Below are 16,257 nucleotides of genomic sequence, written 5' to 3' on the forward strand. Positions count from 1 at the left end.
TCTTGCTTATTGATAGGCAGGCTGTTGATGAGGTCCTTGGACTTTGGTCAGCTTCTCAAACTTTTAGCAGCCCATGTGACGCTGATTTTGGGGGGTCAATGTCAGCCCTCACCCTGCCACATCTGATGATATTTTTGCAACCTGCCACCAGTACGTTTGAATGACACTACACCCCCATAAAGCATGTATGAAGTCACCCCTCAGTGAAGCAACATAGCGAGTAGGGCAAACGTGTCCCAACCCATGCTCCATGATCTGACAGTGATGTCATGTAACTGGGGTTGATAATTGGCCTCAAACAATCTATAGCTCTCCCAGAACAGAAGGCTATTCTTCTGGGGACCATTGCTACATCTCTACCACCATCTTTTGTGAGCTGTGCCACGTCAGCCACCAATGAGGACTACAATTTCCTAAATGGGTAAGGGTCGCTAAGCATTATTGTTTTATAAACCTGCAAGACTTTCTTTGAATTTAGCTTGTCAGTTGTTAGTTTTGCTCTCGTGGTCTAAAGCCTGGAAACAGGTTTGCCATGCTGAAGTAAAGACTGTGGGCATGCTGCCGTACAGGCATTTATATAAATGGGTTTTATGCTACTCAATTTGCAATTCAGATAAAGACAATAAGGCACCCAAACTTAGCGTACCTCTATTTTAATAATCTCAATGTGATCACACCTCCTGAAATCTTTCAGGACAGACCTGAGCTAGACCTGTCCAGCCCCAGCCGGGCATAATCTGTGTAAACTTGTTATGCCATCTAATTGCACTGTGCATCTTGTCAAGCCTGAAACACTGCCAGTGCTGCAGAGGGTTGGTCATTACAATGTTGCCCACCACAAATCATATGCGGTGTGTGCCAATGTCTTGTAGAGTCCATAATTCCAGTTATGCAGCAGGCTGTGTTTATATGCCAAAAAGCTAATTGTTCCCGGCGGCCATATGCAATGCCCCGTAGTATAGCTACACATTAGCTATCCCCAGTCCCTTGCCAAAGGACGATTGATTTGAGCATGGATTCTCTGGGTAGTCTACCTGGGCATAGAAAAGAAGATTGTGCGGTGAGTCGTTTGAAATATTCCTTATTAATCATGTCACAGTAGTTGTGTAGATATAAGAGGCAGCCATTTGGAATAGTGCAAATCGTCCCATAATCTTTATTGAAAGGGTGGTCCAGTTAATATTGTTTTTTAGAGAGAATCCAGCAGAGCCCTTAGGCTACACTCCCAACACGTCTTTACCACCATCATACAAAATACCCCAAGGTATACACATCTAGAATGTTCTATTTATTTCCTGGATTGCCTAGCAGGTGACCCTGTCTCCTCCAATTTGCCCTGCACACCTGACTGGGGATAGTACAGATTTGTGCCTGTTGATACTTTGTCCATTGGATATTGTTGTGTAGGAATTAGGCCCAAATCCGAGTCTTTGTTTATGTAAGCTCTAAAATCACCTAAATAATTAGCAATTTTCATAGATTACTTAAAATATTCTTTACTCCGCAGATAAGACACGTGGAATTGAGCCTGCTACTGTATTTGGATGAAAACATTAGCTTAATATTTTACATATCTGAAGCCCATTGTGCGTGTACTGCTTTGTGGTGTTGGAGGGAATGGGGAGAAGACTACTACCAACAAAAAACCTTTTCCAAATAACACATTAGAGGCGCCCGTGTGCCTCTCAACATTTACTTGAGAAGAAGCCATGGCATGAAGCAGGATTGGTGTTATTTTACTTTCTTATATCTTCTTCAGAGTGTGAATATCCAGTTCCCTAGTATGCTAAAAAAATGTACAAGAATATTGTTATTATCTCTGTGTACCACTGAGCTTGGTCTGCTGTAACCAGTCACGAAGATATTTGTGTTTATTAACAACGTCCTTGGGTATTTTCTGCAACGATCAGGTGAATTTGAATTTTGTATAGCCCTAGTTTAAGTAAAAACACAATGTGTCTTCATCCTTATTAAGTATCATATGATAGCTGAAGGTTTAGCATTGAAATGCATCAGACTGGCATTGATGCTTCACCGAACAAAGTTTCAGGTCTTCTTGTGGATACTTCTAACTGCAGATTACTCACCCTTTGAATATCCCCTTGGTGCCAGACTAGATCCGTAAAACTTCACAGGAGTCCTCGCGCCCGTGCGTCTGTAGATGGCGCAGTGCGGTTCTGTGTTGGCTCCACCTAGGAAGCGACAGAGCAGAGCAACAAACATGTATGTATATATGGGCTATTTCTATGCTGGAAACCTAGCCAAAAGGCAGAGGACGGCCTTACATGTTCAAAGACATGTTCAAAGACAAGCATAAAATCAACGAGTAATGGGAGAGATAGCTTGCATGTGGATTTGTTATTGCATTGTGATGTCGTTTTCCTTAAAGAGGTGCGTCTTCCACTTTTTCTTAAATTGGAGCAGTGTTTTAGCGGTCTTGACTGATATGGGGATTTTATAACAGATACTGGTTGTATAGATGGAAAAGGCCTGCTGCCTTATTTTTTTCTTTTTGGCATTGATTTAAATCTCGACGGACAGGTTACTCTGTCACAAGAGTGACAGATATCCCGTCCACCGAAATATAAATCCCATGATATAATATGGGATTTATATTTCAGCAGACGGGATAGCCATCTCCGTTGTAATGGAGTAAGCCATCCGCTGAGATCTAAATCAGGCCCCTAGTCTGCAGACTGATGGTGTTCTGACTGCCGGAGTGCAGAGAATCACCAGGCATGGTGCGCTTGTCTTCAAGATAAGCTGGACATAATTTCTTTGAAAAGAGATTCAGCTAGTTTTGAAGATGTTACTGGTCGGCAAAGAGAGCCAGTAAAGTTCCATCAAGATCATATTGGAAAGTTTTGTGCAATTTCGTCAAACAGTGCCAGAGGTATTAGCAAAACAAAAAAAACTCTCTTCCGATGGAAACTCTGACCTAACTATAACTACAGTGGTGACATAGGATTTTGCCGTCCAGGTGGGGATCTCCACATGGGAAACTATAGGGAAAAATAAAAAAGCTTATTTGACTCTGAAATATATTAAACATATTCTATGTCGAATATTAATGTAACTTCACTTTATGTATGTGTTTAAAATGTAGAGCTAAATAAATGCAACCACTCTATTCACTTAATTGAATTAAAGCTTTAATAAATTAAATCAAAATTATTTTTTGGGGATTTAAAATAAAGTCTAAATTCCCACCTGAAGAAAAACATATTTTAATATTCATTAATTATAAAAGTGATGTATAGAATAAATGTAAATGTAAATGTATTGGCATTTATATAGCACACTACTTACCCGTAGGGTCCCAAGGCGCTTCGACCGCTGCGAAACCCTTCCTGGCTTTCCTGAGAGATGGTCCCTTAATGGGTATCTCCAGGGTGAGACCAGGCATCCCCGGCGGTCTGGTGGGGCCGTTAGTGAAGATGAGGCAAGCTAATGCCCAGAGTTGCCGAGTGTGATCGCTGATCAGAGTGGGCACCGAGGCGAGAGAATTATCGAGTCCGCTGACCCTGGTCCAGAAACCTGCCGCGCCGGGAATCGAACCCTGGTCCCGGGCCGTCCTCTGCTCTCGGGTCTGCCGCCTCTAACCAGTGAGCCACACTACTTCACATAAAATACAATTAGTGTCATTATTTTTAATAAAAATTATTATATAAATGTTCAAAATCAAAATAAGTTACAAAAATAATTTATAATTAAATAATAACTGTTTCATTTCGGTATGTTTTAAACATCAAATTATAATTATATTTTAACTATTATAAATAATTAAATTCAACATTATTTCTCCTGGGTCTTTATTTTAATTCCTTATCTACTTTATTTTCTAAGGTAGGGTGTTGCTGTACTATTGGTTGGCCATGTGTGGTGTTGTACTTGCTACTGTTTTATTTTTAGTAGTAACTTGTACTCTGATTTTGTGAATAGCCAAAAGTAGGAAAGTTACTAAAAAGTAATTTACAGAGTAATTTACACTTTTGAGTAACTGGTAATGCAAAACACTGCCAGCTAATTTTTAACCTCAAAAGATATATTAAACATATTTTTACATACAATTGTAATATACATTAATTTTGTATATTTATTGTAAATGTAGAATAAAATTAACAAAAATGCTACAGCAATATTAATAAATCTGTAATTCATGGAACTAGATTAAAATTAAATAATGTTTTGGAAGTTTAAATATACAAAATTCCACCTAAATATTTTTTTTTATCCATTGATAAATATTAAAAGTGGTGTATATAATCAATTCAAATTATTGTACTTGTTTTTTAATAAAAAAAATTATCTTTACAATAATTCAACATTATTTCCTACGGGGTTTTATTTTATTTTCCAACCTCCAATATTTTCTATGGGAGTGTGTTGCAGTATTAGTGATTGGCCATTTGTGCTGCAGAGCTTTCTACTGCTTTTTAGTAGTAAATTGCACTCGATTTTGTAAGTAATCAAAAGTAGCAAACTCACTTAAAAGTGTAAATTACTCAAAAGTGTAAGTTGCCTTTCTGAACCAAGCCAGATGATTTTTTGTATCAACATTTCCAGCGAAAGGGAAGCAATCCTTCTGCTGGTGCAAATTGGTGGAAATGAAAGCATAATGTGGGCTGGGGTAATGGACAGGGTAAGGAGCTATAGTCTTCAGTTATTTGCAGAGTAGGGCCAGTCAGTAAAGGATCTCAGTGAGGGAGACTGGAGTGTGTTGTACCCCCCTTAGTTCTTTCCCTTCTGACAACAATAGAGGGCAGAGGGGCCAGGGAGAGCAGGCTAGCAAAACCTCACACCTAACATTAGCAGACCAGGCTTAGGATGGATTCAAGAGTAGGACTTCTAGTTGCCCATCTTCAACAGCAAACCACACTTGGCAGAAGGGAGGATTCGGGATAGCAGGTAAGTGAAAGCTGTGAAATACTGGTACATCTTCAAATACCTAGCAGCGAGTAATGACTTAATTCACCTAAATCTCCAGTGAAGGGAAGTTTGAAACTACCTGGACTTATAACCTTGTACTCTCTGGTGATCTACACAGCAAGGAACTAGGGACCCCCTCTTTCTTCCTCCCTTTTAATAGAAAAAATATAGAAATGGTATCATAAGCTTAAATATATGATGATTGTGTGTGGATTCATGTGCTGAAGGACATTGCAATTTGTTTCACTCTACTGTGGTGTACAATTGTCCATTGGTTCACTTCAAGGGGTTGTACCTTTCCTAATTATGTGGCTTTGATGCCTTTCTAAGTGTTTGTAGTTGTGGTACTGGATACACAAATTGATGGTAGATGCCAGTATAACTCGAAAGGATTACCACTGAAGGAGCAAACACTTAGACAACTGTATGGCTTTGCTTGTGCTGTGCATATGATGGTGACAGGAATTGTGTCTAATGTTTACTGTTGATGTAACATGATGTGTAAGTGATGTGTAAGTGTAGCTTGAGCTGGATATACCACTAATCTAGCAAACACTGTTCCATCTGGATAGCCTATGGGTGATTGACGGTCCCAAATGTTGTCTCCTTACCCACTGGCATGTACCAGTATTAGGCAGGAAAAGGAAAGGGGAAGACTCCAAGTTTAAGTCAACACCACCACCCACCCCTTCAGGAGGCAAATTATGAAGAGCTCCAGGTAGACTCAAACGGAAGGTGGCAAGAGGGGCACAAGTTACATATGAATGTCTGTAATAAATACATTACCCAAATTAGCTATGATACTGTGAGTAATGTGAGATCTAACATTCTTGTGCAGGTACGTTAACCAACCAGGCTATTTCAAGAGGATTGAAACTGTGATCAGTAGTCTAGCCAGTATTTTCACATCAAGTCAGATAAATAAAATTGTGAAAAAATATCACAATCCAGTATTTTCCCCTCTGAAATATAAAGCAGCAAGTAAAAAATGAAGACATGCCAATACTATTTTAGAGCTGCCTAGACTATCCCTAAATATTGTTAATGCAAATATATGCAGAATTATTTTGTTACAGAGAGTATAACGGGTTTTACACAAACTGCAATGTAAGTACCATCTCCTGACCCTTCTACAGACTTTCAATACAGAGAAAAGTCCAGTAAGTTTCTATGAGAATGGTGGCAACCCTTCCTACAGGTCAAGGTCACTGTCTGGATGCTCACAATCATGGTTAGAACCCAGAGCCAGATGTATCCCTATGATACAAATAGGTAGATTCAAAACAGTGAGCGTGATTAGTGCTTCTTAAACATGAGAGGAGCAGCTGCAGTACAAGTTTCTCTCCCTCATAAAATAGGTACAGCATACCATCAGCAGTGCACTCACAGACCATGCACAGCTTGGCATTAGCAGTGCAAGTTTCCCTCTCTCACAGTACAGCTACTCCATCTGCTTCAATTGACAAGCTTCACAGATGTACACCGCAGCATCCCTGAAACAACTGGTACTGGTTTGCATCGCAGTACAGGCTTCCGTTCTATATGGACTTAGTATAGCAGGGGCAGAAGTGTAAGCTTGCCTCCTTTATGGAACAGGTACAGCATGGGGACTGCAGTGGAAGCCGTTCTTCCTGTAAGAACACCTACAACATTACACCAGCAGTACAAGTTTCCTATTATCACAGAACATGTAAAGCTTAGCAGATCACTTTAGTGTTTTCTCTCACATAACCGGTACAGCATAGTCTGGAGCATCAATGCTAACACCTTAATACTTAAGTTTCAGTATGGCTGTGTGAATTGGTAAGTGCATGGGTGGCAGAGTACGTAAATTGCTTAGTATGAATGGTTGGGTATAAACCTCTGGTATTTCAGCACCAAGGTACCACAAGGGGTGAGTGTGTAACTTAGAAAGTGTCATGGCATGCTATATGTGGAGGGGTGAATGACTGTAATGATACATGAGTAAGTGGATGGAGAAGTCATGCGGTGATGTGAGGTGGTGGACAATTAGGTAAGTGGGAGACAGGAAGTGTCATGAATTTATGTATTGATGAATGCTGAATTTTTGAAGATATGTGGGTGGTTAGATGAATAGAGAATGCATGTGAAGGAAAAATAGTTGTGGATTAATGGCTGTTTCTCAAAGATGTGTGATGGTCACTGTGTGTGTATGGGTGGATTGTAGGTCTCTTTGTGACACCTAATGATCTGGATTTATATCCAGCTAGACACCCCCCCCCCCCCCTATCGAGGATGCTGGTGCCTACTAACACGTTATTTCCAAAGCAGCTACCTACCCTGGTGTGCAATTCCATAAAGAATCCCTGGAGGAAGATTTCCTTATTAACACCCTATCTTTTATACATAAGGACACGAAGTAAAAAGGGTCTAGCAGCTCCAGATCTGCAAATTTACCCTTGGGCGTTCCAACTTTCCCATGCTCGTATGTTGCTAAAGATGCCCACAGATTGTGGGGTCGGAAGCATGTTTTCAGCTTTACTCAAAGGTGAAGGAGTAGCTCAGTCTGGCTTTCTGTTTAAATTCGGAGATCCCAAGTTCTTTAAAAAAAAAATCAAACTAAAGGTTTTGCAGGGGATGGGAAAAACTTGGGTTAAGGTGAGGAGTTCAATAAAACTGGGATATCTTTCTAGTGGGGCCCCGTTGTGGAGCGCACCTTGGAATCCTGGGTGGCTGGAAGATGGTTTGGCGGCTCCCCCGAGGGATGCAGGGTTGGAGGTATGGGGTATTTATTTGTGGAGGGGTGCCTGTTGCCATGGGAATGCTTAAAAGAAAAAATAGGGCCAAACTTTTCTAAATTTAAATATATGCAGATTACTAGTTGGGCACACTCTTATGTCTCACAAGCCTCTTCTCGGAATAAGGCTCCAGTAGGTAGTGGCAACCAGCTGGATTCTCTCCTACTTGATAAACCACCTGACAAAAAGGAGATATCTTTATGGTACAACTTGATCCAGGAAGAATCTGACGGTGAATTTCATCTACCTGAATTGCTGTGGGGTCCCTCCCTTGTTTGTCATAACCTACAAGATCTGTGGCTTACATCATTCAAGGTTCTGTGGGATATTGTAAAGCCCGCTTGGTTGCCAAGGAACCATCTTTTTACTCTTCATAGAGCATATTATTCCCCACAGAGGTTGACAAAATATGTCCAGGGTACCACAATGGCATGCGCCAGATGGTGGGTTAATATCTGCCTCTGACGCCCATATGTTCTTTGAATGTCCTTTTGTGACAGCATTTTGGGATTCTATCAGTAGCCTACTCACGTCATCTCTGAGTCTTCAAATCTCGATTGATCTCCCTCTCATAATCTTTGGTGTAATGGATGTAGCTCGGATTCCGGCCAAAAATCTTTTTTTATTCCATCTTAATGGCTAGTAGGGAGATCTGTAAAAGATGGAAGGACCAACTACCACCTTCCCTTATAGACTGGCGAGCTTCTGTTTTGCAAGTAACAAAGCTTGACCTGGCGAGATCTGGGAACCGAAATAAAAGATCTTTTTGGTATCTGCTGAAATGGGACTAATAAATGACCAGGGGTTTTTTTTCTCCCTGGTCCAATGATTATGCTGCTGTGGTTTAATCTTCCTGTTTTGCCTGAATCCCGAGTATGATGGCAGCATTACTCACTTTTATTTGGTTTCTATGGTGTGGGTCTTGTTTTCTGTGCCGCCAACCCCGACGCCAGCTGCTGTTTGGCGTCGCTGTGCTCTCCAGATCAGTTAAACAATTTTTTCAATGTTCATGGGGGCGCATCAAAATAGAAGTCCAAGAGAAAGTAAGTAGAAAAATGTTTTCTTTATTTATCTTTGTCCGTTAAAATACACATCATCAATATAATATGCAACAAATTCAGCCAACGCGTTTCACTCCCTACCAAGGAGTTTCTTCAGGGCTGAAAGTACAATAAAAGAAAAATACTGCCATCAGTTTCCTGTGTCTTAAGTTATTTACACATTTCCCATTTGACACTACATCTTATAAAAAAATTCTTTGAAGAACACTTGTTTCCCCAAAAAAAGAAATACACAGTATCCAGATATTGGGAAAGACTCATCAAGGGCTGTTGTAGAGCAAACAGTTGCAGTTCATATTATACATTCATGCTACAAGAGAGGCAACTTATGTAGTTATCTTAATAACACCTTTCTAGACGGGTACCACCATGGAAGGGGGAAGGGTTTGCATGGAAGGCCGTGGAGAAAAGTGGGAAAACCACAGTTGGTTAACAGAATCACAGATGACTCATATTGCAGTACCACAAGAACTTTTACCAGTGTGTCATATTTATGGATAAGAAAGAGCTAACAACCCAAAACTAGAACATATTATATCACTTCAATATCAGTGCATAGTTCTATTTTTATCTAATTGTGGTTATGTTAACCTTATAGATGCAAAATTCCATAAGTTTCTTGTACATAGTGTACCTTTTCATACAATTTTATATTGTGTATCACAAATTCAATAACAATACATGCTTTCCTATCTGATCTCTGTTTGTTCATATCATAATATTACCATCCTGGTATACACTCTCTAAATATGCCCCACATCCAAGATAACACATCATTCTCCTATCCATCTCTGTGTGGTTTTTAGGTTAGAAGAGAGCAGGAATGAATTGGGAGTGGCAGGGATAGTTTAGACTTGCTTTCTTATGGGGCAGAGCGTTTTTCAGTTATAATTCATTGGTATTTTGGTATCAATTTGGTAGGGCATGGGGAACAAGGAAGGGGGGAAGAGAGGGGAAAATGTAATAACGAAACTACGGTTCTTACCACTGCAATTCTTTCTGGTGTGTTATGTTCAGGTGCTTCCCCTGTTTTCAAGCTAGTTTTTTTGGGCCGATTGTTTGTTCATTCCTGTATCATTCTATTCAAGAAGAAAGAGTTTTTTTGAGCCCTTTGCATTTTATGGATTCTAAGAGTTATTTTTCCAATTATTTTCTTTTTTATTCGTGCAGTTTGTGTCTTCCCTTATTTGTTCCCACGTTTTCAAAGCTTGGTAGTTCTTGCCCATAAGTCGATTCAGGTGGTCCAATTTTTTCCCATCCCTGTTCGTATTAGTGCAAGGTCGTTGCAATACTGGATGGTGAAAAAAGTCAAAAAAGACAATGAGCCCGTCATAGAATTGTATCTGTCATTGTGCTATAATGTATTTAGACTCAATGTCGTAATGACTTCCTATCTGAAAAATATATAGTCATGTCAGCCCGGTGTCTAGAGTATCAGAATATTAGTTAGTTGCTGTGGCCTTCTACGCCACCACTATACATATATCAAAGCTGTAGTCCTATGATTGGGCTGTTCGTGTTCCATACATATATCTATGTGCCCGAACGTATACTCTCACACATCAACATATCGCATTCGTTTCTTGGCAACACAGTGAGTCATAATGATTCCGCCTTACGTTACTTTGTCACCAATATGTGATCACATCTTGCCAGTACTCCGAATAAGCCTTAGATCACTTTCTGACTGCACTTGTACATGTGTAGATGTTAGTGTTCATCCCCACTATTAATTCAAAGTTCGAAAACGTAGCCTAGGGCACTCGTATCTTAAATTACCACCCCACTTTTCTTGACTTTGTTAAAATGTTGCTAACTCGGCAGAGCTGTCGTAATTATTTCTCGTCGCAAGGAAAAGTAATCCTAGCAATTTACTTACTATATAAGTGAAAGGACTCAGGTTTCCCGTGGTTCAGTAATATATCATTATTATGTCAGGGTAAGGGGATATATTCCCCTGTGCCACACCCATGTAGACTCCCGTAGTGTCTTACTTAACGCTGGCGATGGGGATTACTTATTTAAAACATGACCCTCGCATTATTATATCCTCAGTTAAAGAAACGATTTGGGAGAGCATTTTTTAAAAAAAATCGTTATATTTCTTATGTTCAAGCCCTCGCGGGTCCCAAAAAACCAATGAAAACACCGTTGTTGTCGGGTAGGGGATCTAGGACTTCCTATATGTAAGCCCCCACACTCCTTCCCTCCGTAACACCCCATTAGATTGTGGGTTCCTATTACGTCTTCTCCCGACTCCCTATACCCGGTCTCTCACCTGTATCATTCGGCGTTTGATGTTAACGTATCGGCATGGCTGGTTCCAGGCTGGGTTCGCCATTGCAGAAACCGCCTTATATTCGAAGGGAGAAGTCACCTATTGGTCAACGTTTTCAACCCCGTACTGGTCTCTATTCCTGATCTTTTTAGCCTTAAGCGCCATGTTTGAATGGGCAGTACTTGCGATATTAATATTATAGCGTATTATATGTATATGCTGAGTAAGTATAAAGTAAGGTATCAATGTTGAATTTTTGAGAAGCATGTTGTGGAGTTCATAGGAAATTCACCAAGTTATATTTACGACGTTACGATTCAGGTTGTATCACTATATGTGTTATAGTCGTGTATTTCCGCATATGTGCGTGGATGTCTTAACTCACCCCGTGAATCACATACCGACGGCGTGTTGGTATCCCCCAAAACTTTTTTTCGTGTAAGGCGTTTGATATAATCTTTATTGAATCGCGCACTAGTTGCTCCACGGGCGCCATCTTTGATTGGTCATTTGTTTACAAATTTTGATTTCCTTATAGTTTCACTTGTTCGACTTTTAAAAAAAATATATATCGAGTCTCTAACTGAGCGTTAGCAAAGGCAATTTATTTGTTATTTATTTGTTTGAAAAGAAGAAAGAGGTTTGGTAGTTAAGGAGCATCCTAGCTATGGAGGGGTACACTATTTACCTTGTCAAAGTGGATGTTCTAGTGCAGAATGTTCATTCATGGGATTCATGAGGGAGAAATATGAACAAAGGACATGGGAGGGGGGGAGAGGGGGGGGAGGAGAAAAGGTGCCTTGCGGGTTGGCTGGTGGCATTCTATAAATTAGAAAGAATTGGGGGGGGGTACCTAGGTAAGATTCATATTTGGTATCTGCCCATTTGTATGGTACAATCTTATTAGTACAGTTAACATTCCCTTCCTTGATGAACTCTTTAGAAAAAATGTACAGATTTCGAGGTCTTACTGTGCCTCTAGTTCAAAGCAGTACAGATTATCATGAATCGTCACAGAAAATGGTACATTTCATTATCCACGTTCATACCGTATTTTATGCATTGTAATTTGCATATCCATCTTGCCTCCCGCTGTCTAAGTAGTACTTCCCGATTCCCTCCTCTTATGAGTGGTTGTATATGTTCCAAACCATGGAACCAAAAATCAGGTTTCCCACCATGTTTCTCCCAAAAGTGTTTTGTATGAACATATCTGTCGTCTTTGTTCACAATGGCTCTCCTATGTTCCTGGATTCTTACCCTCAAGCTGCGTTTCGAGCTGCCTACGTATATTAGTCCGCAGGTACAGCCCAAGATGTATACCACAAAGGTGGTTGCACAGTTTATGAAGGATAAGATTTCAAAATTTTGTGAGCCATTAAATGCAAACTGCTTAGTTTTGTCTCGACCATATTCAAAAATGTTGCAATCCCTGCATGTGAAGAAACCGTTTGGATTTTGTGACAACCAGTTTGTGCTAATGTCTCTATTTGGTTTTAGATAGCTAGGGCATAGTTGATTACGTAGGGTCCTGCCTCTACGGTATGTTACTGATGGGTTGGTTCTCACGTGTAACTGCAATCCTGGGACCTCCTTTAGGAGATGCCAATTGCTTTTTAGGATTTTAAATATACTGCTGTTGTGTCTAGTATATTTTGTTACAAATCTGACATCTGCACTTGTTTTTAATTTTTTACGTGACTTGGTTTTGAGGGTTTCATTTCTATGGATCTTGCGTGTCCTGCTCTCTGCTCTGTAGATAACATCCTTGCTGTATCCCCTAGCTTCAAAACGATTCTTGAGTGTTTGTAAATTAGCGTCAAATAGTTCTAATTCCGTACAGTTTCGCTTAAGGCGTACCATTTCTCAAAATGGTATGTTGTTTATTGTAGAACTAGCATGTGCACTACTTGCGTGCAGTACCGCATTGCAAGCGGTATCCTTACGATATAGGGTACTTTGGATTTTGTTATTTTTTATGTAAAACTTCAGGTCCAAGAAATGTATACTCTCTCTACTATATTCGATTGTGAGTTTTACATTCATATAGTTCTTATTCAGGTAACCAAAATAGTCTAAAAGATCAGTTTCAGATCCTGACCAGAGACAGATGATATCGTCAATGTACCTCCCCCAGAACACGATGTTGTTGGTCCAGGGGGAGGCACTCTGGTTCAATGCATGTTCTCTTTCAAACTGTTCCATGAAGAGACAAGCATACGAGGGTGCAAATTTGGTCCCCATCGCGGTCCCCTCTTTTGGTGGTACCACACATCTTCGAATAAAAAGTAGTTTTTTGTTAATACTAGTTCCATCATTTCTAAAACCATTTGGTTTTTGTGTAACAGGTCTGCCCCTTCTCTGTCCAGATAGAATTCACTGGCCTTTAGGCCAATGTCATGCTGAATGGACGTGTACAGACTTGTAACATCTAGAGTGACAAAATAGAGGTCATTTGACCAATCAAAGTCTTGCAGTTTATTCAGAATGTCCTTGCTATCTTGGATAAAGGATGGCAGGTTTAGGACATGTTTGTTGAGTTTGAGGTCTATTTATTGAGATAGTTTCTCAGTTGGTGAGCCTATTTCCGAGATAATGGGCCGGCCAGGCGGGAAGGGCCCCCCTTTGTGTACTTTAGGGAGGATATATATACATGGGGATCTTGGGTTGGAGACTAGTAGGTATTGGTATTCTTGGTCATTGAGTAACCCCATATCTTTCCAATCTAACAATTTGGAATTAATTTCTATGGTCAATAACCCAATCGGGTTTTGTGTTACCCGCTCATAACACTCCTTATCCCCAACTGTCTCTCAATCTCATTTGTATAGTCTTTTTTGTTCATGATCACGATGTTTCCCCCTTTGTCGGCCTCCTTAATTACTATATTGGGGTCTTCTCTTAGTCTCTTGAGAGCATCTCTTTCACCTTTTGTGAGGTTAAAGTCTTTAGATCGTTGTTCCCTACTTTCCCTCTCAAGTTTGTATAGGCCGGCACTAACTCGCTCATTGAATATATCAATGTTTTGATGTTATGTACTGGGGAGAAATTTTGATTTAAGATGTAATCCACTGTCACCAGACATATTTTCAGTAATATTAGATTCAGAGCGGATGGTGTCTAGATCCACCTCCATTTCCTCATTCAGTGTAGTTAAACATTGTAAACTTTTTATCTCAGCGATAGACATACTTGCAGGTTCTACTTCAAACCCCTGGTTCCCAGACAGCGAGTTACACATGGGTTTATTGCAAAAAAATTCTTTTAATTTTAGCTGTCGCATGAATTTAAACAAGTCTACATGTACGTCAGAGAAATCACCATCCTGAGTAGGACAAAACCCCAAACCTTTACACAATAGATTCTTTTCGTCTGAATCCAAACATCTGTCCGATAAGTTGACTATTCTCAATTCCGACTGATTATTCATTTCTGTATCTTTGTTCCCTTCACTCACAATTACTGCTTCACTTGTTCTTTGGGTTTGTTCTTCCCCCTTTCTGATCTCCTCACTTGATCTTCTCCCTGTTCTCCTGTTGGACCTTTGGTGCCTCCTGCCCCCTCTCCTTGTCTTTTTTGGTGTTGTACTTTTCTGGCCTGATTCCCACTTATTCTTAGTTTCTCCATTTCTTTCTGGAAAGTGGAAGGGCCTGCTTCTAAAGGGAGTCCACCTGGGGCTGTTGCAGAGGATACACTATCTAGCGAGGAGAGAGAGGTGCTACTCACTGATCTTAATTCTTCACTTTCCTCCCTCATTCGTTTCTTAGTAGAGTCGTCTATAGTTATATTATCAAACTTTTTCGCAAAAGTATATATGCGACCATCACGATAATCTTTGTCATCCCTTTTTATCTTTCTTAGTTTTTTATCCTTTAAATAACTTTGATGGTTGTCAATTACTTTTTTCAGGATCTCATGGTTTTTCTCGACTAGATCAGGGTTCCCACAGGCCTCAATTTCTTTCACTACATTTTCTATCCCTACCAATAGTTTTGCCCCCTTCTCTTCAGCATGTTTGATTAGTATCTGCATCATGACACATGATGCACCCTCTAGGTTGGTTTCCCAGTCCTTTAGCAGTTCTTCACTTAAATCCTCAAATGTTGGAAAGATTAGGATGCGTAACCCCCGTGGTACTTTTTTCTGGTGAATATATTGTTGCAGGGTTACGCCATCCCACCATCGTGAGAGTTCTTGCCTCCTAAGTCTTTCCAATTTTTGGAACAATGCCTTCAGTCCTCCAGTTTTTGGTGCATTTGGTATGTTAGAATTTGTACAAGAGTCTTTCCCAAAAAGGTCCTGCGCCATTTCCTCACGTTTATCATCAAATTTGGACATGTTTATTCTATAAATTGTAGGCCAAAAAATGTGATTTATTTTGTAGCAATGGTGGCATGCTGCGCTTTAGATGAATATGTTTAAAAGTAAAGTGCGCCATATTGCGATTGCTACAATAGTTAATTGTGGATGCGTTAACAATTGATGTGTGCACTGATGGCTGGTGGTGTGTGCGCCTGTAGAAATTATGCACTGGTGGTGTGTGTGCCAGGTGGAAGTGTGCACTGCCGGGTGGTGGTGTGTGTGCCTGGTGAAAGTGTGCACCGACGGTTGGTGGTGTGTGTGCCTGGTCAAAGCGTGCACTGATGGCTGGTGGTGTGTGTGCCTGGTGAAAGCGTGCACTGACGGCTGGTGGTGTGTGTGCCTGGTGAAAGCGTGCACTGACAGCTGGTGGTGTGTACCTGGTGAAAGCGTGCACTGACGGCTGGTGGTGTGTACCTAGTGAAAGCGTGCACTGATGGGTGGTGGTGTATGTGTGTGTGCCTTGTGAAGCGTGCACTGACGACTGGTGGTGTGTGTGTGTGCCTGGAGAAAGCGTGCACGGACGGCTGGTGGTGTGTGTGTGTGCCTGGAGAAAGCGTGCACTGACGGCTGGTGGTGTGTGTGTGTGCCTGGTGAAAGCGTGCACTGACGGTTGGTGGTGTGTGTGTGCCTGGTGAAAGCGTGCACTGACGGCCGGTGGTGTTTGTGCCCGGTGAAAGCTTGCACTGATGGCTGGTGGTGTATGTGCCCTGTGAAAACGTGCACTGACGACTGATAGTGTCTGTGCCTGGTGAAAGTGTGCACTGATGGTGTGGTTGTGTGTGTGTGGTTGTGTGTGTGTGTGTGGTTGCGTGTGTGGTTGCGTGTGTGGTTGGGTGTGGGGGTGGTTGTGTGTGGGTGGTTGTGTGTG

The sequence above is a fragment of the Lissotriton vulgaris genome, chromosome 11, assembly GCF_964263255.1.
Source record: "Lissotriton vulgaris chromosome 11, aLisVul1.2, whole genome shotgun sequence".
Classification (NCBI taxonomy): domain Eukaryota; kingdom Metazoa; phylum Chordata; class Amphibia; order Caudata; family Salamandridae; genus Lissotriton; species Lissotriton vulgaris.